Raw genomic sequence first — 24,351 nt, 5'->3', positions numbered from 1 at the left:
TTTGCAACAAATGTGAAAAGGGCTCCCTAGGAGTACCTAGAATGCTTTGGGTGCCTAATACCTTCCCATTGCATAACCAACCCCCTTACCCAGATCTCTGACATTTTTACTAGTTTTTGATTCGATAAAACTTTTAGGTTTTTGTTCGCTTTCTAACCATTCCTTTGGATAAATAGAAGTGCGGTGGCGACTCGACTTGTATGATTTACCTTGGATTTAGTCAATATCTCTAATGGTAACGAATACCCCGCTACAACTTGCTGAAAATCTGCCTAGGAATTGAAGTATGTTTTCGTGTTAACGGGTTAACCAAAATGTGTTAACGGGTTACTTGCTGAAAATCTGCCTAGGAATTGAATTATGTTTTCGTGTTAACGGGTTAACCAAAATGTGTTAACCGGTTACATGCTGAAAAATCTGCCCAGGAATTGAATTCTGTTTCGGGTTAACGGGTTACCCTAAAAGCGTTAACCGGTTACCACTGTTGAAAAAAGGAAAATTGAGGATTTTAAATGCTGTAATCATTTTGAAATAAAATCTAAGTGTGCGTATTTGATAAATAGCCTATATTTGTGAATGGTAATTTATTATGAATGTGTATACGTACCATTGGTGGATAATTCATAGAGTTGAATTATGGTTATATATGGAATGCTAAGATGGTAGAGATGATCTTAATTGCATATATTATTGGTATTTGTACATTCATTCATGGCATAGTCGGCTTTATGGTGGAAGCGGTGAAACTGTGGGTTCACATGGTAATAGACGTTGATCCTTGAATGGAAATAGGCGTAGCAGACGTTGATCCATAAATGGAAATAGGCGTAGCAGACGTTGATCCTTAAATGGAAATAGGCGTAGCAGACGTTGATCCTTAATTGGAAATAGACGTAGTGGCTTTGATCTTGTCCTGATCGAAAGCGTTGTTTGGATTCTAGATATTGAATCGGAAAGTGGTGAAACGTTGGGTTCACATTGCGGTACCACATGCATAGAGTCATATGTCTTGCATTGAGTCACATTAGAGTTATGTGATAATTGAATATATGCATTGATGTGATTGTTGTGTGTGTATGAGATATGGTAATTGAACTTGGTGATGTTTGGATACATAACTTGGTAAAATATTTGATTATGTGATAATTGTAGTTATGTGTATATTTGGGAATATAGCATTGGATTTTAATATTATACTCCTTGAGTTTTGATGTGTGCTTGAAACATGTGAAATAAATATTGGTTAGTATTATTTACATGGTTATACAAGGTGTGATGAATTCCTTTAATTGTTGATTTAATCATTGTGCTTTATTATACTTCTTCATAATGATTTGAATTCTCACCTTTCTGTTTGAATATTTCTTTACATGGGCATCGTGCAGATATTCAAGAGTAGTATTGTTGAAGTAAGTGGAAGGTAGTTCACTCGAGATTTAGCCGGAGAGTTTCCGTGTTTTGGTTTAGAGACTAGGTAGTGAGTCAATGCTCTAGTGATGTAACACTGGGTAGATTAGTAATATTGAACTCATATCCTATTTGGATATGTATTATGTTATTACTTGTGAACATGTTTAATTGCAATTGCTGTTTGAGAGGCCATAGTGCCAAATAGTCAGGATATGGCTTTATTTTATCTTGAGTTATTGAGAGTTGATCATGGTATGGGACATGAGTGATTTTATGAAATACATGAGTATTCATTATTTTCCGCTGCGTACGCATATTCTTGAATATTCATGATATTTGAAATGTGTTATTTTAAATGACCAGGTGTATTGTATATTGATGATGAATGATGTTGGTTTTTGAAAGCTTTTAGTTTTTGAAAACGTCGATGTGACGCCCTTTTGTTTATATACGTGCTTATTCACTCTGATTATATGTTAAGTATTTTGGGGTATAAAAAGGGGTGTTACAATGCACGCCCGACTGGCGTAGTAGAAGATGTCCTTGTCCAAGTTAACGATTTAATTTTTCCTGCAGATTTTTACATTCTGGACATGGAAGGAGAGACTAAGACAAGTAGAGCCCCCATCATTTTAGGCAGACCATTCATGAAAACGGCGAAGACAAAAATTGATGTTGACGATGGAACCATGTCATTGGAATTTGGTGATATTGTCGCAAAATTTAACATTTTCCATGCCATGAAACACCCCTTGGAAGAGCATTCCGTTTTTCATATGGAATTGATATTCGAGCTGGTTGAGGACACTTGTTCTGATTTATTTTCACTTGATTTTCCATCTTTATCTGGTTTCGATGATATTTACTCATGTGTTGATTGTACTGGCACTAACCTTTGTGTTGTGTGTGTGGAGATTGATGTTGCCTTGCAGCCTGATACATTTCCTACAGGTGAAGTTGTTGCCGATGAAGCTGTTTTTGCAGTTGATGTTCCTGACATCCCGGCTTCCCCAAGCATTCCATCCATCGAGAAACCCCTGTCTTTAGAGATGAAACAGCTCCCTGAAAACTTGAAATACACTTATTTGGAGACTAATGAAAAACTCCCTATTATTATTTCTTCTAACCTTGATTTCGATCAGGAAGACAAGCTTTTGCAGGTTTTAAAGAAGCACAAGAAGGCAATCGGGTGGACGTTAGCCGACCTCCCAGGTATTAGTCCGTCGATGTGCATGCATAGGATATTACTTGAGGACGGAGCGAAAACAGTAAGGCAGCCCCAAAGGAGGCTTAACCCTTTGATTCTTGATGTTGTGAAGAAGGAGGTAACCAAACTCTTGCAAGCAGGTGTCATTTATCCTATCTCTGACAGTAAATGGGTAAGCCCAGTGGAGGTTGTACCTAAGAAATCAGGACTCACAGTGGTAAAAAATGAAAAGAATGAACTTGGTCCCACTAGAGTTCAGAACAGCTGGAGAGTTTATATTGATTACAGGAGATTGAACCAGGCTACGAGAAAGGATCACTTTCCTTTACCGTTCATTGATCAAATGCTTGAACGACTTGTTGGTAAATCACATTACTGTTTTCTTGATGGTTTTTCAAGTTACTTTCAGATTCATATTGCACCGCAAGATCAAGACAAGACCACTTTTACTTGTCCCTTCGGTACTTTTGCTTACAGGAGGATGCCTTTTGGTCTTTGCAATGCTCCTGGCACTTTCCAGCGATGCATGATTAGCATTTTTTCTGATTTCATTGAAAATTGCATGGAAGTCTTTATGGACGATTTCATTGTCTATGGTTCCTCTTTTGATGCATGCTTGAGCAGTTTAAGCTTGATTTTAAAAAGATGCATCGAAACTGATCTCGTTTTAAATTATGAAAAATTCCACTTTATGGTTGATCAGGGAATTGTATTGGGTCACACAATTTCAGAAAAAGGAATTTTTGTTGACCCTGCTAAAATAGATGTGATTTCTACACTACCTTACCCTTCTTCCGTTCGCGAGATTTGTTCTTTTCTTGGACATGCAGGTTTTTACAGGCGTTTCATCAAGGATTTCAGCAAGATAGCTCTTCCACTGTCAAACTTGTTGAAGAATGATGTCACTTTCAACTTTGATGACAAATGCAAACAAGCTTTTGACTTCTTGAAGAAAGCATTGACCTCCGCTCCCATAATCCAGCCACCGGACTGGACCCTCCCTTTTGAGATTATGTGTGATGCGTCTAATTATGCTGTTGGGGCTATCCTTGCACAAAGGGTTGATAGGGCTGCCCATGTTGTTTACTATGCTTTTAGAACTTTAGATTCTGCACAGTCAAATTACACTACCACTGAAAAAGAACTGCTGACTATTGTTTTTACTCTTGATAAATTCAGATCATATTCGCTAGGTTCCAAGGTTGTTGTTTCTACTGACCATGCAGCATTAAAGTACTTGTTGAAGAAGCCGGATGCAAAATCGAGATTGATTCGTTGGATGTTGCTCCAAGAATTTAATGTAGATGATCGGGAAAATAGCAAGTGCACTATTTTGCCTTTTATATTAATAATGGGGAAATTCCCCGAATGTCGATCTCAAGGACTGCACGTTAGTATCGAGTTTAAATTATCATTCAATTAAACAAAAAGTATTAATTTGGTTTTTTAGTGTAAAAAGAAAATAATAAAGAAATATGAAAATAAGGGTTTGTATGATTTATCCCTGTAACAACTCTGAGTTACTATTGCATCAACAAATATTAATTACTACCAGTTCTCAAGGGTATTTTCTCCCAAGTCCTTGGTGAGAAAACCTTTAATCAATCTACCCTAATTCCTATGTCCATAGCCAATTAGGGTGAAGTTAAGCTGTATAATATCAAGAATGCTCTGGTTCATACAGGGTATCCCTAGTCCTAGGTGATATCTACTGCAGAGTAACCTGATGAAAACCTTATCACGACGGTCTAGCCTAAGTGATAACCATAGATCAATCTCAATTGGTCCAAAAGAGAAAGCAATAAATACATCAAAAGGTTACCGTAAACAAAATATTATAAATGCAAATGTAAACTCAAATTCATTACAATTCTAAATCAGGGACACCCCCCTAGCATTGGGGGGTTTAGCTACTCATATTGTTTAAAACAAATTCAAGATAAAAATTACACATTACAAGTAATTGGATGACTTTGATCTTCAATCGCTCTCGCTCATGAATCTCTTCAGATCTCTAAATAACTTGATCTCTGTAATACTTGATTGCTTCATAATACTGTGGTTTGTTGTATTCCAAGATGATTTTTCCTTTGGCAGAAGACCTCTTTTTATAGTGAAAGTTCCCAGCAGCAGTTGGACAGGTCCAAAGATGTCTCCATAATGCCCGAAGAATGAAAAGCCCGGGAAAATTGGAAATATTGGGCTTGGGCTGACACGGCTCGTGTCAGCCTACTATTTCTCCTGACACGCCCCTGGAAAGGCTAACACGGTGGGGGCTTCTGCCTGACACGGCCCGTGTCAGCTGACACGGGTGGCCGTGCCAGGCTACTATTTTCCTTCCTTTGCTTCCATTGCCCTGACACGGCCCGTGTCAGGTGACACGGGTGGCCGTGTCAGGCCTCCTGTACCGGGGTTTTCTGCTCTTTTGCGTGTCGAACTCTCACATTGTTGTGTTTTGAGTTCTCTGGTTCTTCTACCTGGATCTGTCGGACATAAACACAACTATCCCACGCATAAAATCAAGATAATAAAAGGTAAAACATAACAAAGATTAAAAATGCATAAATAAAATAATGGAAGTAAAACTACTCGAATTGTACCTTAAATGCTTGCACAGTGTATCAAATGTCATTGTTTTGCATCAAATCAGTAATGAAAACTTACTATAAATGGTGAGTGATCACAACCCCAAACTTAGCTCATTGCTTGTCCCAAGTAATGTTTCATTATCACTCCCCATAATTCTTTATACGTTCCACCACTGCTGAGATCATTCGCAAACATCTTCCCTTTTCCTTCCACAAGTCCTACCCATCCTCGTAAGTCATCATTCACACTTCCACTTTAAAGCACCGTTTCACCTGTCAGCTTATCTCACATTCTCACCAATTCTCTCGGGGTAAGCTGTCTACACTCATAATTCAAATTATGCAATATCACTCACAAGTTTGAGTAGTCTCTCTTTTCTCATCATCTACACACAACACACACACTTTTTGAGGTCTTTCGGGTTGTAGCTTGGCTTGGGTTAGGGTATGGATTCAAAAAGGAAAACAAGGGTCTTTTGGTTCAGAGTCGATGTTACATCCGGTGTTTGTGTCTTTTATTTCCTCGGTTTTCTTTTCTTATTTCTTGAATTTTTACCGACTGCCCTTTTCCATGCTTCATTCTTTTGAATCATCGAGTATTTGATTTTTATTTTTCTTTCTTTTTCTCAATTCATCATTTTTTTTTTTAATTTTGCACTTTCTAGGGCTTTGAAAGCTTTTGGGGTTTTTACCTCAAACTTAGCTTTTCAACACAGCTTTAATACATTCTCATGACTCTGAACAGGGTGAGGAAGTGTTTTGGCCAATGGTTACATTCATGGTGTTTTACACACAAAAAATGGATATAGGCTCAAAGGGGGTTAACGAGGGATATAATAATTCAGGATGGCTAGAAAGGTCGGGGTTAATTACAAACAACGTGCCTTAGTGTGTGTATCATGCAGTGACAGTCCCAGAGAGTCTACGCAAATTTAGAGTGATAAAGACAAACCTGAATGACGCTCATGATGATTAATGTGTTTGGCCTTTTCTGACTCACTTGGTTTGGTTCAGCTTTGACAGGATCCACAGTGCTCCTTAATTTGGTGCAATTGCTTTCTTCCTTCGGAATATGCAGGATACTCGTGTCGGTTAAGCTGTGTATGTTGCATCTGCTCTTTACTTTCAGCGGTGTCACTTTCTGGGGAGATATTTCGCAACAAGCACCATGGTGAGTGGTGTGATCTTTCATCCACTTTCAATTGTGATCATCACTTTTGCAACCTGTCAACACAAACTTGACACACACACTTGCAGCATAATGTATTTTCAATAGACAAATTAAATCTAGAATACAAAATTAAAAAGTAAAAATAACACAAAAAAATTACTAATAAAAGACGTAAAATCTCCCCCACACTTGAACTCAACATTGTCCACAATGTTTGTGAACAAGCACGGAGGGTGCGGGAAATGCAACATCAATTGTCGCATCATGCTGCTCATCTCATCCAACATCGCTCCCTGACGGGCTTGCTCGATGCCTTACCTTTGTTGTTCAGTCCTCAAGTCATCTATCTCGGTCTGTACCCAGCTCCATTGGTCAGTTGACCAAGATGATGAACCCGCTGCCTGCTGGGTGGGTTCCTGATGCTGTGGGGCAAACTGCTCAGGAGGTGCTTAAGGATCTTCCTCTTCTATTTCCGTTCCTTCTGCCCGATCATCTACAAATTGCTCACCTGCATTAAAATGGTCAGTGTCGTGGCCCTCATCCGCATCAGGAATGACGCTCACATACAGCCAATTCGCATAGCCAGTAATAACCACTATGTCCGGATCCGGCAGAGCGATGATAAACCTTTTACGAATGAGGACGGAATAATAGGTAGGGGCAACCGCAATCATACCTTGGGAAATCAGAGCAGACATGTCAATTTTTGTATTACCTGAAATTGGCGTGTCCTCGAGTAAAACAGCCTGATACCCGAAATGCAATGCAATTTGGGTGATCATACCTCCCACGGAAATGCCTCCGGAGTTCGCTCGGTCGACTCTCCCCAGGTAGTCTGCTGCAAAGGCAGCTACATTGATGGTCTTGGTTTGAGCCATCGAGTACATGAAGAATAGATCTCTCTGAGTAGCTACTCAGTTGTTGTCGCCTCTACCGAATAGGGTATAGGCTAAGCCTTTTTGGGCATACCTGAAACAGGGATTCTGGATGCCCGAGGCTTTCGCACCTTTGGAGGAGTAATTCGTCCTCCCAGTTATAGCGATCCATAAATCCTTAGGAGAAAACCCGTCTGGGACCGCTTCGGGTCCGTTCAGAGGGAGTCGGAGTATTGCAGCTAACTCCTCAATAGATAATTCATGATAATTGTTAAACAACAGAAAACGTAAGGTACCGAAATAATACTTGGTTGTGTTAATCCACCGCTTTTCCAGCTGGAACTCTAAGGTATTGAGGAAATCGAGAGTGATGCGCTCGTAGGTCGGCGCCTCCAAACTTATAAACTCGAGCATGCCCAAAACATGGAACATTCGGTCGACCTCAATTTTCAGCCCTAGAGCGTTCAAAGTATGCTCACACATATACCTGGTTGGCGTGAGCTTTCGCTTTCGGTGAATTTGGTAACGTCGTTCTTGCTCCGGATTGTCAAACACAATATTGTGGGGATTAGGATTCCGGCTTGGGCGTTTCCGGGACTTCGCCATCTCTGCAAGTTGTTGCTTTCCGGTAAGGAGTCTTCTCGGGGGCATTTTGGACCTGCAAAAAATAGCAATATTCCGAACTTTTGAGTTAGGAAAATATGAAACCATGGTTACGACCGGGACAACGAGTTGAGAAATATTTGTGAAGGGTGTTTGAGCTATAGGTGAGTGGAACTTGGGTGCATAGAGGGTTTTGTGTGGTGAGGTGAGTGAGTGTTAATGGAGTTTGTGAGAGAGTGGGAGAAGAAGATGAAAAAGTATGAGAGAGAGTGATGATAAGTGTGGTAAAAATATGATAATGATGAGTGAGAAGGGAAAAAGTGTGGTTAAGAGTGGTTTAAGTGGGTGGGCCCAACGAAAATTTCAAAATTTCAAAAAAAATTCAAAAAATCCGCATGCCTGACATGGGTGGCCGTGTCAGGCTACTGTTTTACCATTTTCCACAACTTGTCTTACAGTGATCCTGACACAAGCCGTGTCAGCCACTGTTTTACCAAACCCAAAACCATGTTTTCTTCTGACACGGGTGGTCGTGTCAGGCCACTGTTTTTCAAGCATCCTTCATACATTTTCCCCCTCCTGACACGGCCCATGTCAGGCTGTCCTTTTGGCCGTTTTTTGGTTTTCTTGTCAAGTCAACCGCTGGTTCCTCTGGCTCCTCCTTGTAGAACTTCTGTATACCTACAGACACATACAACTGATTAGAAATAAAAAGTGTGGGTTGACTCCCACGAAGCGCTTCGTTTAACGTCGCATGGCTCGACGGTTCTCCGTCTGCTCAGGTGAGATGGATTTTTTCTATAGGACCACCCTCCTGGTCTTGTATGTAAGGTTTCACTCTTTGCCCATTTACCTTGAACTTGTTTCCGTTCGCTGGATTTCTTAGTTCAACGGCTCCATGTGAAAATACCTTTTGTATCTCAAAGGGTCCCGACCATCGGGACCTCAGTTTCCCTGGGAAGAGTTTCAACCTTGAGTTGAATAATAACACCAGTTGTCCTTCTTGAAGGTCTTTCTTCTGAATGCGCCTGTCATGCCAGGTTTTGGTTTGTTCTTTGTATATCTTGGCATTCTCATACGCTCGATTCCTGAACTCTTCCAGCTCTTCTAATTGGAGGATCCGAGATTTTACCACTTTGGCCAGATCATAGTTGAGGAATTTGGTAGCCCAAAATGCCCTATGCTCAAGTTCGAGTCGTAGGTGACAAGCTTTACCATAGACTAACTGATACGGGGACATACCTATTGGTGTTTTAAACGTTGTTCGGTATGCCCAGAGTGCGTCATCGAGCTTGATTGACCAATCCTTTCTAAAGGCACTGACAATTTTTTCTAGGATTTGCTTGATCTGCTGATTGGATACCTCAACCTGTCCATTGGTCTGGGGGTGGTATGGAGTGGCGATTCTATGCTTGACATTGTATTTCCGCAGTAGGTTTTCTATCAATTTATTTAGGAAGTGGGTACCTTCGTCACTAATAAGTGCTCTTGGTACCCCAAACCGTGAAAAGATACAATTCTTGAGGAAGTTGATCACCACCTTTGCATCATTCGTGGGCAGTGCAACTGCTTCCACCCATTTTGACACATAGTCAACCGCAGCCAGAATGTATTGCTTTCCAAAGGAAGGTGGGAATGGTCCCATAAAATCTATCCCACATACATCGAACAGTTCGACTTCTAACATGGCATTCTGAGGCATCTGATTTCTTTTAGATATGTTTCCTGTTCTTTGACATCTGTCGCACTCTTTAACCACTGATTGTGTATCTTTGAACAGTGTAGGCCAGTACAATCCAGATTGGAGGACTTTGGTTGCGGTTCTGTCTTCGCTAAAATGTCCTTCATATTCGGAGTTATGACAGGCTTTTAAAATGTCCCTCTGCTCTTCCTCTGGAACACATCTCCTGACTAGACCATCTAATCCCTTTTTGTAAAGGAATGGATCGTCCCATACATAGAACCTACAATCATGCAAAAACGTTTTTCGTCTGTTAGAGTCAAAGTCATCAGGTATCAGTCCACCTACCACAAAGTTCGCGTAATCGATAAACCATGGGATATGCGTAACGACTAGAATGCGTTCGTCCGTGAACTCATCTCTGATGGGGTGTGTTTCTTCAGTTTCTTGAATCGGAGTCATCTGAGACAAGTGATCAGCAATAGTGTTTTCACTACCTTTTTTGTCTCTGATTTCCATATCGAATTCCTGTAGTAGGAGGATCCATCGCAGCAGCCTCGACTTGGATTCCTGTTTTGCAAAAAGATATTTCAAAGCAGCATGGTCAGTATATACAATTACCTTTGATCCCAGAAGATAGGATCTGAATTTGTCAAAAGCGTATACCACCGCCAGGAGTTCTTTTTCTGTGGTTGCATAGTTCATTTGAGTAGGATTGAGTACATGGTTTGCATAGTAGATCACATGCAAGAGCTTCTCCTTGCGTTGCCCTAGTACCGCCCCCACTGCGTTATCACTTGCATCACACATTATCTCAAAAGGGAGAGACCAATCTGGAGCAATAACAATGGGTGCTGACAGAAACTCCTTCTTCAAGGTCTCGAAGGCTTTCTTGCATTCTTTGTCAAATAAGAACGGGGTATCTTTTACCAGCAGACTTGTCAATGGTTTGGCAATCTTGGAGAAATCTTTTATGAACCTGCAGTAGAAACCCGCATGTCCTAAGAAGCTTCGGATGCCTTTTTCATTCACCGGTGGTGGTAAGTTTGCTATTACCTCCACTTTTGCTATATCCACTTTGATACCCTTGTTGGAGATCTTGTGTCCCAATACTATTCCTTCCCGGACCATGAAGTGACATTTTTCCCAATTCAGGATCAAATTTGTTTGCTGGCATCTTTCTAAAACAAATGACAGGTTAGTCAAACAGTTGTCAAATGAAGAACCGAATACCGAGAAGTCATCCATAAATACTTCCATATGATTTTCGAGAATGTCAGTAAAAATAAAAGTCATACACCTTTGAAATGTGGCCGGTGCGTTGCACAAGCCAAATGGCATTCTTCTATAAGCGAAGATACCATATGGGCATGTGAATGCAGTCTTCTCTTGGTCTTTAGGGGCAATTGCAATCTGGTTGTACCCCGAATAACTGTCTAGGAAACAATAATAATCGTGTCTTGCCAACCTTTCCAGCATTTGATCAATGAATGGTAACGGGAAGTGATCCTTTCTTGTTGCCACGTTTAGCCTTCTGTAATCGATGCATACTCTCCAACCTGTAACAGTGCGGGTTGGAATCAACTCATTCTTTTCATTCTTTATTACCGTTGTGCCCCCTTTTTTTGGTACCACGTGGACTGGACTTACCCAAGAACTATCGGAGATAGGGTAGATTAGGCCCGCATCCAAGTGTTCTACAACCTCTTTGCACACCACTTCTTTCATGGTTGGGTTAAGTCTTCGTTGTGGTTGCACTACCGGTTTATGGTCATCCTCCATTAAGATCTTGTGCATGCAAACACTAGGGCTTATACCTTTTAAGTCCTCAATTGCCCATCCGATTTCACCCTTGTATTTTTTTAGCACTTGAATGAGTTTTGCCTCTTGGACACTCTGTAGACTAGCATTAATGATGGCTGGACATTTTTCTTCAGTGTCTAGAAATACATACTTCAGATTTGTTGTCAACTACTTCAGATTCACCCCTTTTTTAGGTTCTTCAGTGACATCGGATGGTGGTGGTCTTAGATCTTCCCGGTGTGGTCTAGATCTAATCCATTCAGGTTGTTTTTCCATCAGAGCAAGCACCTCAGATTCTTCTTCATCTTCATTACTTTCAAAAATGGACAAGCTTAAGACCCGATTTAGAGGTGACTGGGGTCTATGCTGGTCATTTTCTTGAGCAATTACCTGGTCGATTATCTCTATATTGTTGCTTGTGCCGATATCATCTTTGTATTGCATGGTATTCCTCACATCTATTTTTAACTCTTCATCATAGACCTTGAGGGTCATAGTTCCTTCCTCAATATCTATCATACACCGTCCTGTTTCCAAGAAAGGTCTTCCCAATATGAGAGGGATCTCCTCATCCTCCGGCATTTCCAAAATGACAAAGTCGATTGGAAAGACAAACTTGTCAATTTTTACAAGAACATCTTCCACAATACCATAGGGTCGCCTAACAGAGCGATCCGCAAACTGAAGGGTCATTCGAGTATCTTGAACAGAACCGATGCCTAATTTCTTATAGATGAACAGTTGCATCAAACTTACACTCGCTCCTAAGTCAATCAGAGCCTTCTTGAATTTTCGATCACCAATAGTGCAAGGAATAGTAACCGATCCCCTATCTTTCTTTTTCATTGGGATTTTCATGCCTTGGAGAACGGCACTGCATGTTTCAGTCAGGATGATCAATTCAGTATCAGTGGAACATTTCTTGGGAATTATGTCTTTCATGAACTTGGCATATATTGGCATTTGTTCCAATGCTTCAGAAAAAAGGGATATTGATTTCGAGTTTCTTGAACATTTCCAGAGACTTCTCGAAATTCTTCTCATGTTGATTTTTCTTCTTCTGTCGTGGAGGGTAAGGAAGTTTGATTTTGGGTTTAGGAACCTTTTCCTTATCCTGGACAGGAGGTGGTATTGCTTCTTCATCTTGGACTTTTGTTTCCTTGATTTCTAAATCCACCTCTATTAATCCATGTTTTTCTATATCATTTACCTCGGTTGACTTTCCACTTCGGGTTGTGACAGTGTTAACCGTGTTATGTTCCCGCGGATTTGTCACCGTACCACTAGGTAGGGTTCCAGGGGCTTGAGAGTTTGATGCTAACTATTGTGCTATCTGTCCCATCTGAACTTCAAGATTTTTGATGAAAGTTGTGGTGTTTTTCTGATTAGTCCTTGTTTCTTCTTGAAACTGTATACTGTGGGCTGCTAACTTTTCAATGGCAATCTCCCATTCGGCCTTTTTAGGTGCCTGTTATTGTTGATGTTGTTGATACTGAGTATGATATTGCCATGTACCTTGTTGCGGAACATTCCCTCTCTGATCTTTCCAGGAGAAGTTTGGATGATTCTTCCAACCTAGGTTATAAGTGTTAGAGTAGGGATTATTCTGCTTCAAGAATTTGATCTCTTCAATTTGTTGGGGAGTCGCAAAGCAATAGACCGTGTGATGAGGTCCATGAACAATTTCACAAGTACTCGCCTGAGCTGGCTGAACCTATGCTATCTGTTGACTACCTATATTCATAGCTTTCAACTTTTTGTCTACTTCGGCAGCAACAGTGTCTTCCAGACGGATTTTATTTGTCTCTAATTTAAGATCAATTACCCCGTCTGGCTGACTGGTACACCTGTCATATAGCTCTAGATGCTCATTAGCAGTTATTGCTTTAATAATCCTCTTGATACCAGTGGTTGTTGAGAAATTTGTTGAGCCACCGGCTGCCGTATCAATCAACTATTTTGTCTTTATTTTCAGCCCATTAACGAACATCTGCATTTGTTCTGTCTGATCCATATTATGAGTGGGACACGCGACTAAGATCCTTTTGAATCTTTTGTAAGTGTCTCCCAATGATTCACCCTCCTTCTGTTTGAAATTCAGAATTTCATACCTTTTTCTCAGGAATACTGATGCTGGAAAATATTCATTTAAGAATGCAGTTTCCATCTAAAGTGAACGGGAACATTCTTATTTTTTTGCTTCATCAGTGTGACCATCAATTTTCAAGGTGGTGCTCATGGTCAGAAATCTCTGCAGGTGTTTGTTGGCATCTTCATTAACCTTTCCGGTGAAAGGTTTTCTTTCCAATTGATTGATCGTGCTAGGATGCAGTTGAAAATTTGTCACATTCACCGGTTGGTTAACAATGGTGAGTCGACCACCCGGTGCGTTTGCACCTCCATAGTCACCTAGGAGTCTTTCCGGAGATGGAGGTGGTGGAATTGGAGGAACTTCAGCCATTGGTTCCTTGACTTCTGGTTGATCAGAGGTACTTTCTTCTGTAGAATCCACTCTTTGTTCTCTGCGTCTTCTGTGAAGGGTTCTCTCGATCTCTGCGTCAAAAAGAATTTCAGCTGAGGGTTTTCCTCGCATACACTGGTTAGTAAATTATAAATGACAGAAAAATAATTTTATTGCAGAGCAACAAAATTTTAATTGAAATAAAATTAAACTCTATATTTTTGGCAGTCCCCGACAACGGCACCAAAAACTTGATCGGGAAAATAGCAAGTGTACTATTTTGCCTTTTATAGTAATAATGGGGAAATTCCCCGAATGTCGATCTCAAGGACTGCACGTTAGTATTGAGTTTAAATTATCATTCAATTAAACATAAAGTATTAATTTGGTTTTTTAGTGTAAAAAGAAAATAATAAAGAAATATGAAAATAAGGGTTTGTAGAGAAAAAGGAACAATGTCAGGGAAGGTGTATGATTTATCCCTGTAACAACTCTGAGTTACTATTGCATCAACAAATATCAATTACTACCAATTCTCAAGGGTATTTTCTCCCAAGTCCTTGGTGAGAAAACCTTTAATCAATCTACCCTAATTCCTATGTCCATAGCCAATTAGGGTGAAGTTAAGGTGTATAATATCAAGAATGCTCTGGTTCATACAGGGTATCCCTAGTCCTAGGTGATATCTACTGCAGAGTAACCTGATGAAAACCTTATCACTGGCGATCCAGCCTAAGTGATAACCATAGATCAATCTCAAATTCATTACAATTATAAATCAGGGACACCCCCTAGCATTGGGGGATTTAGCTACTGATATTGTTTAAAACAAATTCAAGATAAAAATTACACATTACAAGTAATTGGATGACTTTATTCTTCAATCGCTCCCGCTCATGAATCTCTTCAGATCTCCAAATGCCTTGATCTCTATAATACTTGATTGCTTCATAATACTGTGGTTTGTTGTATTCCAAGATGATTTTTCCTTTGGCAAAAGACCTTCTTTTTATAGTGAAAGTTCCCAGCAGCAGTTGGACAGGTCCAAAGATGTCTCCACAAAGCCCGAAGAATGAAAAGCCCGGGAAAATTGAAAATATTGGGCTTGGGCTGACACGGCCCGTGTCAGCTGACACGGGTGGCCGTGTCAGCCTACTGTTTCTCCTGATACGCTCCTGGCAAGGCTAACACGGTGGGGGCTTTTGCCTGACACGGTCCGTGTCAGCTGACATGGGTGGCCATGTCAGGCTACTGTTTTCCTTCCTTTGCTTCCATTGCCCTGACACGGCCTGTGTCAGGTGACACGGGTGGCCATGTCAGGCCTCCTGTACCGGGGTTTTCTGCTCTTTTGCGTGTCGGACTCTCGCACTGTCGTGTTCTAAGTTCTCCGGTTCTTCTACCTGGATCCGTCGGACATGAACACAGCTATCCCACGCATAAAATCAAGATAATAAAAGGTAAAACATAACAAAGATTAAAAATGCGTAAATAAAATAACGGAAGTAAAACTACTCGAATTGTACCTTAAATGCTTGCACAGTGTATCCAATGTCTCTGTTTTGCATCGGATCAGTAATGAAAACTTACTATAAATGGTGAGTGATCAGCAGAGATTAAAGACAAAAGTGGAGTTGAGAACTTAGTGGCTGACCACTTGAGCAGGATAGAGAGAGATGCAGATCCTTTTCCTATTCAGGATGACTTTCCTGATGAGCATCTTTTTCTTTTGCATGGGATAGAGGAATTTTCTATGGGCCAACAAGTTTTACTGTTTAACTCCTGCCTTAAGCTTATGGCTAGGAAACTTCGATCTAAATGGATTGGCCCTTTTGTTATTACTAATGTTTTCCCTTATGGTGCAGTAGAAAGAAAAAGTGCGAGTACTAACAAGACTTTCAAAGTCAATGGGCAGCGCTTGAAGCTATTCCATGAAAGTTCAATGACTGAAGATGTCAGCATAAATGAGCTTTCTTTAGAAGCACCTAACTACCCTGCAACTTGATCAGGGAGTCTTTCTTTCCTTCTCTCTACTTTATTAGTAATGTCTTTTCATTGAGGGCAATGCTTATTTTAAGTGTGGGGGAGGGAAATCGTTTGTTTCGTTTGTTTTCCTTGTTTTTGTTAGTGTTTTGTTTGTTTTCAGTCATAAAAAAAAATGCATCTTCTTGAAAGTTTTAGGCTATAGACTGACTAATTTGAGAATAGTTTGCGGAGACTTGGGAAAAATTCACAAGATTGGTATCGTCTTAACACCGTAAGTCTCCTGCATATGGAAATTGATTCGAATTATTATTATGTTTTATCCTTAAATTCTCATTCTCTGACAGCTCTTGAGTAGTTTATTTCAGCAGTCAGCACCATCTCACACACGGTCAATCGTCTTGTTCCGAAAAAGAAAAAAAGAGAAAGAAAAGGGAATGCACCTTCTAAGTTTGGTGACCCTCACCCGGTCACTTAATCCAACAGATGTAGAACCTTCAAAAAAATTGAAAATAAGACTCGTTGTCAGTTGGTTCAGCGGTTTCTGGTGCTGAACTTGGTAGGGAGGATTACGGTCCGATCCCCCGCAACTACAATTGAGTAAGCAAAGGGTTATGCCACGTAAGTACTAGAATCTCGTGCAAAAAGGATCAGAGTCACTAACCGGTCGCCTTGCTATGGGTGTGTGGAGATAACGAGCTTAATGTGATTGCGCCTGAATCAAAAAGAGCAAAAAGAAGGATGAGTAAGTTAGGATTTAACATAATAACATGATTCGAGTTGATTTGTGTATTCAGGAGGTTTATGACTGTACAATTGTGGATTAGTGTTCCTACGATATCCTTAGTGTGCAAGATTAGTACCTATCGATGCAAACTTAACTGAAGAAGACTTGTAGCCTAGGATGAGTAACTAATGATGTGTTTGTGTTTTCTTTGTTTTCTTTGATGCCTTTTCCTTCACTTCAAAATTCTCAGCTGATAGACGCTCCAAAGCCTTCAAAATGAATTCCTCGTAATTCAAAGTATTATGTGCACCAGAGACACTTCTAACTTCTAGAGTAGGCTCAGAAGTAACCAAAGGAGCCTGAACTGGAGAAGGAGGTGGAGTCACAATAGGAGCATGAAGTAAAAGCGTTGGAGGAACCTTCTGATGTAGGGGTTCCTTTTTTCTTCCTTCAGGCAAGCAATCTCTAGCACTTTAGAACTGACTTCAATCCAGCTTATGAATTTGTTAAACGGAGCGCACGCCTCATAGAGGTTTGTGTTAGAAGAACAAGCCTCAGAGAGAGTGGAGTCTTCCAGCAGCCTCACCTTCAAACTGAGTTAACAATTCATCCAAGGGTGTAGGGTGAATTTTGGTTTAGCAGGGTGTTTGGTCAGAATAGGGTTGGGGGGTTCTATCAGGAAGGGCTATGGGCTCAACATCAGACTCAGTGTCAGAATCAAAGTTTGATTCGATAATGGGAGCATAAAAGTGAGAGGGGAAAGATGGTTCAAGATCCAATGGATGGTTGACTGAGTTGGGATAGGAGAAAAGACGATAAAGGTGATTGAGATGGAGGTATTATAGTGGAGGTTACAAGTTCAGATATTGATGGTGAGGGTGGTGGAATTGTGATATTTGGATTATTGGATTGGATAGAAGAAGTAGGCATGGATTCTAGAACAAATGGAACAATGTATGGAAGTGAGGTTGGGATTGATGAAGTGATAATGGGGGTGAAATGGATGAACTGTTAACAATAGTAATCAGACGAATATCAGAAGGAATAGAAGTTCCAGCAGAAGTAGCTCCATAAGCTCTGGGTTCTTCAGCAGAATTATCCTGATGTTCTCTAGAAGCCTTAAACTTCTTAGCCATCCTTTCAAAATGCTTCTTAGTAGTCTTCCTCTTCTTCTGAGAAATAACTTCAAAAGATGTCAGAAGAGAATCAACATGACACTTATCTAGAAACTTAACCACATCATCAGAAGAATATGGCTTTGAGAAGATAGAAAAATCATTCAAATATATCCTTCTGCTATGTATCTCTTCCTTGGACACTTCAGCAGGTGGACTTATTACCTTAGTGAAACCTTCATATTCTTTAGACCAGTGGCGCTGAGCCACTTTCTAGAAGTAGGTTTCATACCTTATGTAAATTGGACGTCTGCTAGAGAGCCAATCAACTGGCTCTCCATCAGAATGTTTGAGATCAACCTACTCAGAGGAATGTAGCTCTTGGTCCTTTTGCTACCATTTATGGTGTCTCTCATAGAATCCCTTAGATTCTGAAATAAAAGTGAAAGAAGATTCACCTTCTTTCCAGATTCAATGTAGTAAAGGATATATTGTTGATCCCCATGTAGCCAGAGGATTTGGTTGCTGGTCAGATGACTTCCTTTTTGTAAAACCCCAACTTTGACCCTAAGATCCCTCATGCTATCTCATCATATGCATTGGCATTGGGATCACAACTTGGCATCCCTCATACATTGGGTTTGCATTGGGAGAAATCACCAAGCATCATTTGATTGTATCATACTTTATATTTTTATCACTTACTAACCAAAATACCAAAAATATGTATTTGTATAATCTAACTCTCTTGTAGGTAGGGCATGTGCTCACCTTTGATTTATCAAGCTCACATCTAGGGTTTAAGACCCTCAATGCAAGGAGCTCAATCAAGAGGTGATTACATGGGCATGTTACACGCCCATGCACCCATGCAATATACATTGCTATTTTTGGATTTTCAATTCAAGTGTGCAAATATCATTTGGTTTTGCTATAAATAGAAGCCATTGCCATCAGAATTGAGGACCCTGCGCGCCAGCTTTGATTCCAACCTTCAAACCCTCTCATTTCAAAGGATAACCTTGATAATTTTCATTGGAAATTGAGTTTGAATATTATTGTTTTGAGATTCAAATCTCCAAGAGTCCTGTACCTTTTGATCATTCAATTCCACTCCATCAAGTGTCCTGAGCAAGATCAAGAGCAAGCAAGAGCAAGATCGATTGAACACAAACCTGCATTGAAGGTATTTTCCAGAAATTTTCATCTCTTCGATTCTCACTCAATTCTTCATAGTTCTTCTTGATCTTTGGTTGTCTGAAGTCCTACCAATGTAGCCAACAAGATTGAGTTGCTTTTAGGTCAAATCGAAGCAACTCGGATCACACACCTTATAATTCAACTCCCTGTATCTTTCAATATACTTGGACTTAGTAGAAATTGAGGCCAGATTCGAGCCCCTGAGCATTTTTACTTTGAATTTATGTCCTTCTTTTTAATTTTGGTGATGGTTGTGAGTGAACCAGTCCGGTGAGGCTCATCGGAGAAGGAGACCGGAACTTTGGCTCTGGTGGTGTGCTGGCATTCATTTGAGCCACATGATCCATTTGAAATGTTATAATCTCGCGTGTTGAAATTGATTACCATTTGTACGGCACCTTGACTTAAGTCTACCATGGAACAAGCGCAAGCAGCCACTTGATATGCCACCTCAATTAATGAGGGAGATTAAGTGGTCCACGTTTTTTCTATTTTATGATTTTCCATTTTTTTGGTTTATTTTCTTTAATTCATATTAATTTTAATATTGATCCAATAAATATGAGAGTTTCACCAAAAAAAATTTAAATAAATTCCTCTTTCATTTTATGAATTAAAATTATTTTTTGGATCATTATTAATATTTTTCGTGATTTAATTGTTTTTGTGAATATTTTAAATTGTTTAAAAATACTTTTAAGTTTCCAAAAATTATGAAATTGTTTCTCCAAGGTCCTTTGACCTTGTTCGACCTATGATAAATCTCATGGCCATTTATTTGGTGTTTTGATGAGGTTTTAGGATTTTGACCAACCATAATTTAATTTAATGCATTACTTAATTGATTTTAATTGTTTAATTGCAAAATAAATTGTGTAAAGCTTTTGATATTGACTTGTTGAGTTTGACTTATGTTGTTGGGCCTTGGTCAAGGTTGATTTGACTTTGTTGAGTTAAAATCATTGGATTTAGGGGATTGATGAAATGTACATTTCATCTCCCAAAATAAATGAATGATTTTAATTTGATAAAAGTTCTCCTTTGATCAATTTGTGTTGATTCCATTTCCCCTCCCTCTTCATATCAATCTCATTCTCTTCTCATTCATTTCCTGGACCTATGATATCTCCATATCCTAAGGCTAGTTGATTGTAAAATCAACATGAGTGTGGATGAGATTAGGTTCACCTCTTTTACATATTCTTTTTAAGTGTGGTATGTTTTAGGATCATGGTTCATAATACCATGTCTCTAACATGCATTAACACTAAAATTCCTATTGCTCGGCCTCAAATAGTTGTGACTTCTACATAAGTCCAATTACGATTGCTTAACATAGCGCTAAATTGTTGACATAAAAGACATATCATTCTAGTAAGTGAGATTGTAAGTCTCCCCTCTTTCATGGTATTGTGTGGAAACTTGGCCTTTTTTCTTTCCTTTGGAAGATGTCTTGGTTCAAGGATCCATACTTGTGACAACTGGATTGAGTGTTCTCCAAAGATTGACTTAAACAAAACAAAAGCTAAAGCATACTAACTTCTAATCAATTAACAACTAACATTTAATTTCAAGTCATTTACTTTTATGCACTTTAATTTTGAGCCTTTATTCATTTGCCATTATTCATACCATTTAACTTGTTTACTTTAATGTCATTTTCACTTTGCTCATTTGAGCCTTATCTTGTGATTATTTTGTGATTGTATATACTTGTTTGTATTTGTGGTCTTTTGACCTTAATGTACATAATAACAACAAAAACCCTAAAAGATATTTTGTCTGGATTGTTGGTTTGCTCTGAGACATTGGACTTAGAATTAGGCAACACTCCTTATGCAAAAGGACTTGGCCAATGCCAACTTTCATGAAACCAAGTGCTTGTGATTTGAAACTTCATCTGAAGCAAGTGTTGTGATCCCATTTGAGTTCATCTGCTACATGGTCTGATTGAAGCTGTTACTTTGAACCTGTGCTTAATGCTTATATTTGAGTTCATATGATGCATGGGAGATTATGAAGAAGATCATAGAGGTGCTAAGCTTGGATGTGGCTATCTTTATTTGATGCCTTGCTCTTCATCTTGCTATTTGTGTATTGATATTGCTTTATTCTAAAGTCCAAGGGAAATTTGGGTTTCTATATGACATTTTTGTCTATTGGATTGCAACCCATTGGTCAGATCTTTTCAACTCTTAAATTTTAATTTTTTGCTTAGGATTAGTCTCTTCATCTCTTCCCCACTTCTTTAATTTCAAATATCTCCCTCCTTTTAGCATCTTTTTTTCTTGTGATTTCTAAACTTAGATCATATTGCAAATTAGAAACTTTAGTCTTATGCCATTGCATTTTTTTAAACTCTTTTCTTAATTAAACTTGTAAATGAACTTAATCATACTTGACTTAAAATTTAAAAACACAAAAAGTACTAACACCCATTCAAACCTCTTTAGACCTTTCGTGCCTTTGTTAAAACTTAAGTTTTTGTTAAAAGCAATGCATCCACTTTGAAATTATTACCACGAACTACGAGGTTTTGATCCCTCATTTTATGTTGGTACGTAGGCACAAGTCTGAAGGTCTTGTCAAACACAAAAATATAATTAATGAATTCTTTTCTCATCCCCCCACTCTATTTTTTTGCAAACATCATTTTGTACAAAAACACATATGCACACAAAAAGGGCTTCCTAGGAGTACCTAGGACACTTTGGGTGCAAACACCTTCCCTCTATGTAACCAACCCCCTTACCTGTAATCTCTGACATTTTATTAGTTTTGATTTGAAAACTTCTTATCTTTGGGTTTTGTTCGTACTTTTCCCTTTTCCCTTGGAAATAATAAAAGCACGGTGGCGACTCTGGTTTAACTGACGTCTAGCTTATCCATAGCTTGACAATCATGAATTTACCACTAAAGAAATTAAGTGGCGACTCTGTTGGGGACTAGTCTCCAGTGGGTTTAGCCTACTTTTTTGTGTGTATATAATTGTATATTTGATGTATGTATATTTGTTTGTGTGATATAATCTGCTTGTTATGCTTGGTGATCTCTGAGTGGTGAGATAAGTTCTGACCCGAACTTGAGTGCAATTAAGATAGGATGATGGTATACTCATGTTTGACTTGTGTGGAGTAGTCCTTAACAAGTTGGCTTGAGACCCATCTACTCAGTGGAAACCCTTTTGGAGTTAGGAATGTGACACAAGTTATTTGTGGTTAGGCATTACTATCTCTGATTTGGGGTCCGAGAAGCTGAGAACCGTAGAACATTTAACCTCTCTTGGCCTATTTAGGACATAGTGCGGAGACTGTTTAGGTGTAGACTTGATAATAGTAGTTACGCGATACTATACTCAGACGAGTTTCTCTTGAGAATATTATGGGTTGATGAGTCAGTCATCCTAACCTGTAATATCCAATAGATGGAATTAAGACTCTAGGAACCTTTTAGAACATGATATATAGGTTTTATCCTTAGTACACTCCTTTGGGATGGTTCTTACCCAGACTCCATGCTCGTGACTCACAACAAACCCTTGATTCTTGGTTGATCCCAATCAAGTCTTGTCAATATCAATGGAACTTGGGTGTTGATAAGGTGAAAACCATAATCCACCAAAATGGATTATTGATCTTGACAATGACTCGATTCATCCCTTGACCTTTATTTGTTTGCCTTGTGTGTGATCCCTTATTTGTGATTGTTGCATTCATGCATTCATGTGCATCATAACATTCATCCCACCAGAAAAAAATTCAAGGAATTCAGGTCTTATTTGCAAATATTTTCAAACCATGGATTATGGACGAAGGAACACTAAGAAGTACAGTTTCAGATGTCCAGATTTGAAAGAGTTAAGGAAGTTGTCATCCTTTGTATTAGATCCCTTGGACTTCAAACAACGTCATGGGAAGCTTCTGTCTATCTTGTCTGCTGATGTGGTCGAAGGACTTTTGAGTGTGTTGGTTCAGTTTTATGATCCTCTCTACCATTGCTTCACTTTTCCTGATTATCAGTTTGTGCCTATGTTGGAGGAGTATGCCCATCTCTTGGGAATACCTGTTTCTAGCAAAATGCCTTTTAGTGGATTGGAAGAGATTCCCAGATCTCATATCGTAGATGAAGCTCTTCATCTAAAGAAGTCTAAGATAGAGGCTCATTGGGTAAATAAAAGAGGATTGTTTGAATTGACTTCTGAGTTCCTCATCAAGGAAGCTACCACATTTACTCAAGCTGGTTTTGTGGATGCTTTTGAATCTATCTTCGTGTTGCTCATCTATGGATTAGCTTTATTCCCTAACATTGACGGTTTTGTTGATGTTAACGCCATTAGAATCTTCTTGATTGGGAATCTTGTGCCTACTCTTTTAGGTGATATGTACTTCTCTTTGCATCTAAGAAATTCTAAAGGTGGTGGAACTATTGTATGTAGTGTTCCTCTTCTGTACAAGTGGTTTATTTCGCACTTGCCTCAGACGCTTACTTTTATGGAGAACAAACAATGTCTAAGGTGGTATCATAGACTTATGTCTCTCACTAATGATGATATAGTTTGGTATGATACTTCATTGTGTATCTTGGATATTATTTATTATTATGATGAACTCTCTAATGTGCCTCTCATTTATACGCAAGGAGGAATCAACTACAACCCCGCTTTGGCTCGTCGTCAACTTGGGTTCCCCTTGAGAGACAAACCTAATAAAACTTTATTATAAGGTCTTTTCTATCAAGAGGGTAAAGATCCCCAACATTTGAAGCAGAAGATTGTGCATGCTTGGCATGATGTGCATAGGAAAGGAAGACCCGAGCTTGGTCCAGGCAATTGTATAGCTTTAGAAGCTTACACTCTTTGGGTGAAGAAGAGAGATTTTGATTTGAAGATGCCTTATGCTTGTGAAAGACCTATGTCTATGGTTGTGGTTGAGCCATTAACTCTCCCTAACCAAGATGTTGAGGAGTTGGAAGACGCACTCGCCAAGATGAAACAAGAAAAGGATATATGGAAGAATGTTTCCATGCTTTGAGTAGAAAGCATGAGGAGTTGCAGCTTGAGTCTAAGGACAAGGATGCACTTATTGAGCTTCTTGAAGACCGAGTAGTGAAGAAACAGAGAGAGCCAGAGATTTCATCTTCCTCTAGTATACCTCATCCTTCCGTTGCTTGGAAGAAGATTGCTGATCAGCTTGTCCTCGAGAAGACTCAGATGAAGACTTCTTTTGAGTCCGAGATTCGACGCATCCGAAGGAAGTATGCGCCTGTGGCCCGATCATATGACATTGTTGTTAGGGATCCTTGGGATGATTAGTCTCCTTTTCTCTTGTATTTTGTATTTTGGTTTCTGAAATTGTACTCAGTGTAATCCTCCCATTTATATAAATAAAAGAGATTTTATGGTCAATCAAATTGTGCAGTTGTTATTATTATATATTTGCAAATAAAATTGTAAGTTCCTTGAAAATAAAAACAATCAAGCATTGCATTTCATGCATCATTTGCATAAGTAGGTTTCTCTTTCGCCAGATGT

This window comes from Lathyrus oleraceus, chromosome 6 (genome assembly GCF_024323335.1).
Source record: "Lathyrus oleraceus cultivar Zhongwan6 chromosome 6, CAAS_Psat_ZW6_1.0, whole genome shotgun sequence".
Taxonomy (NCBI): domain Eukaryota; kingdom Viridiplantae; phylum Streptophyta; class Magnoliopsida; order Fabales; family Fabaceae; genus Lathyrus; species Lathyrus oleraceus.
Note: the sequence above shows the minus strand (reverse complement) of the source record.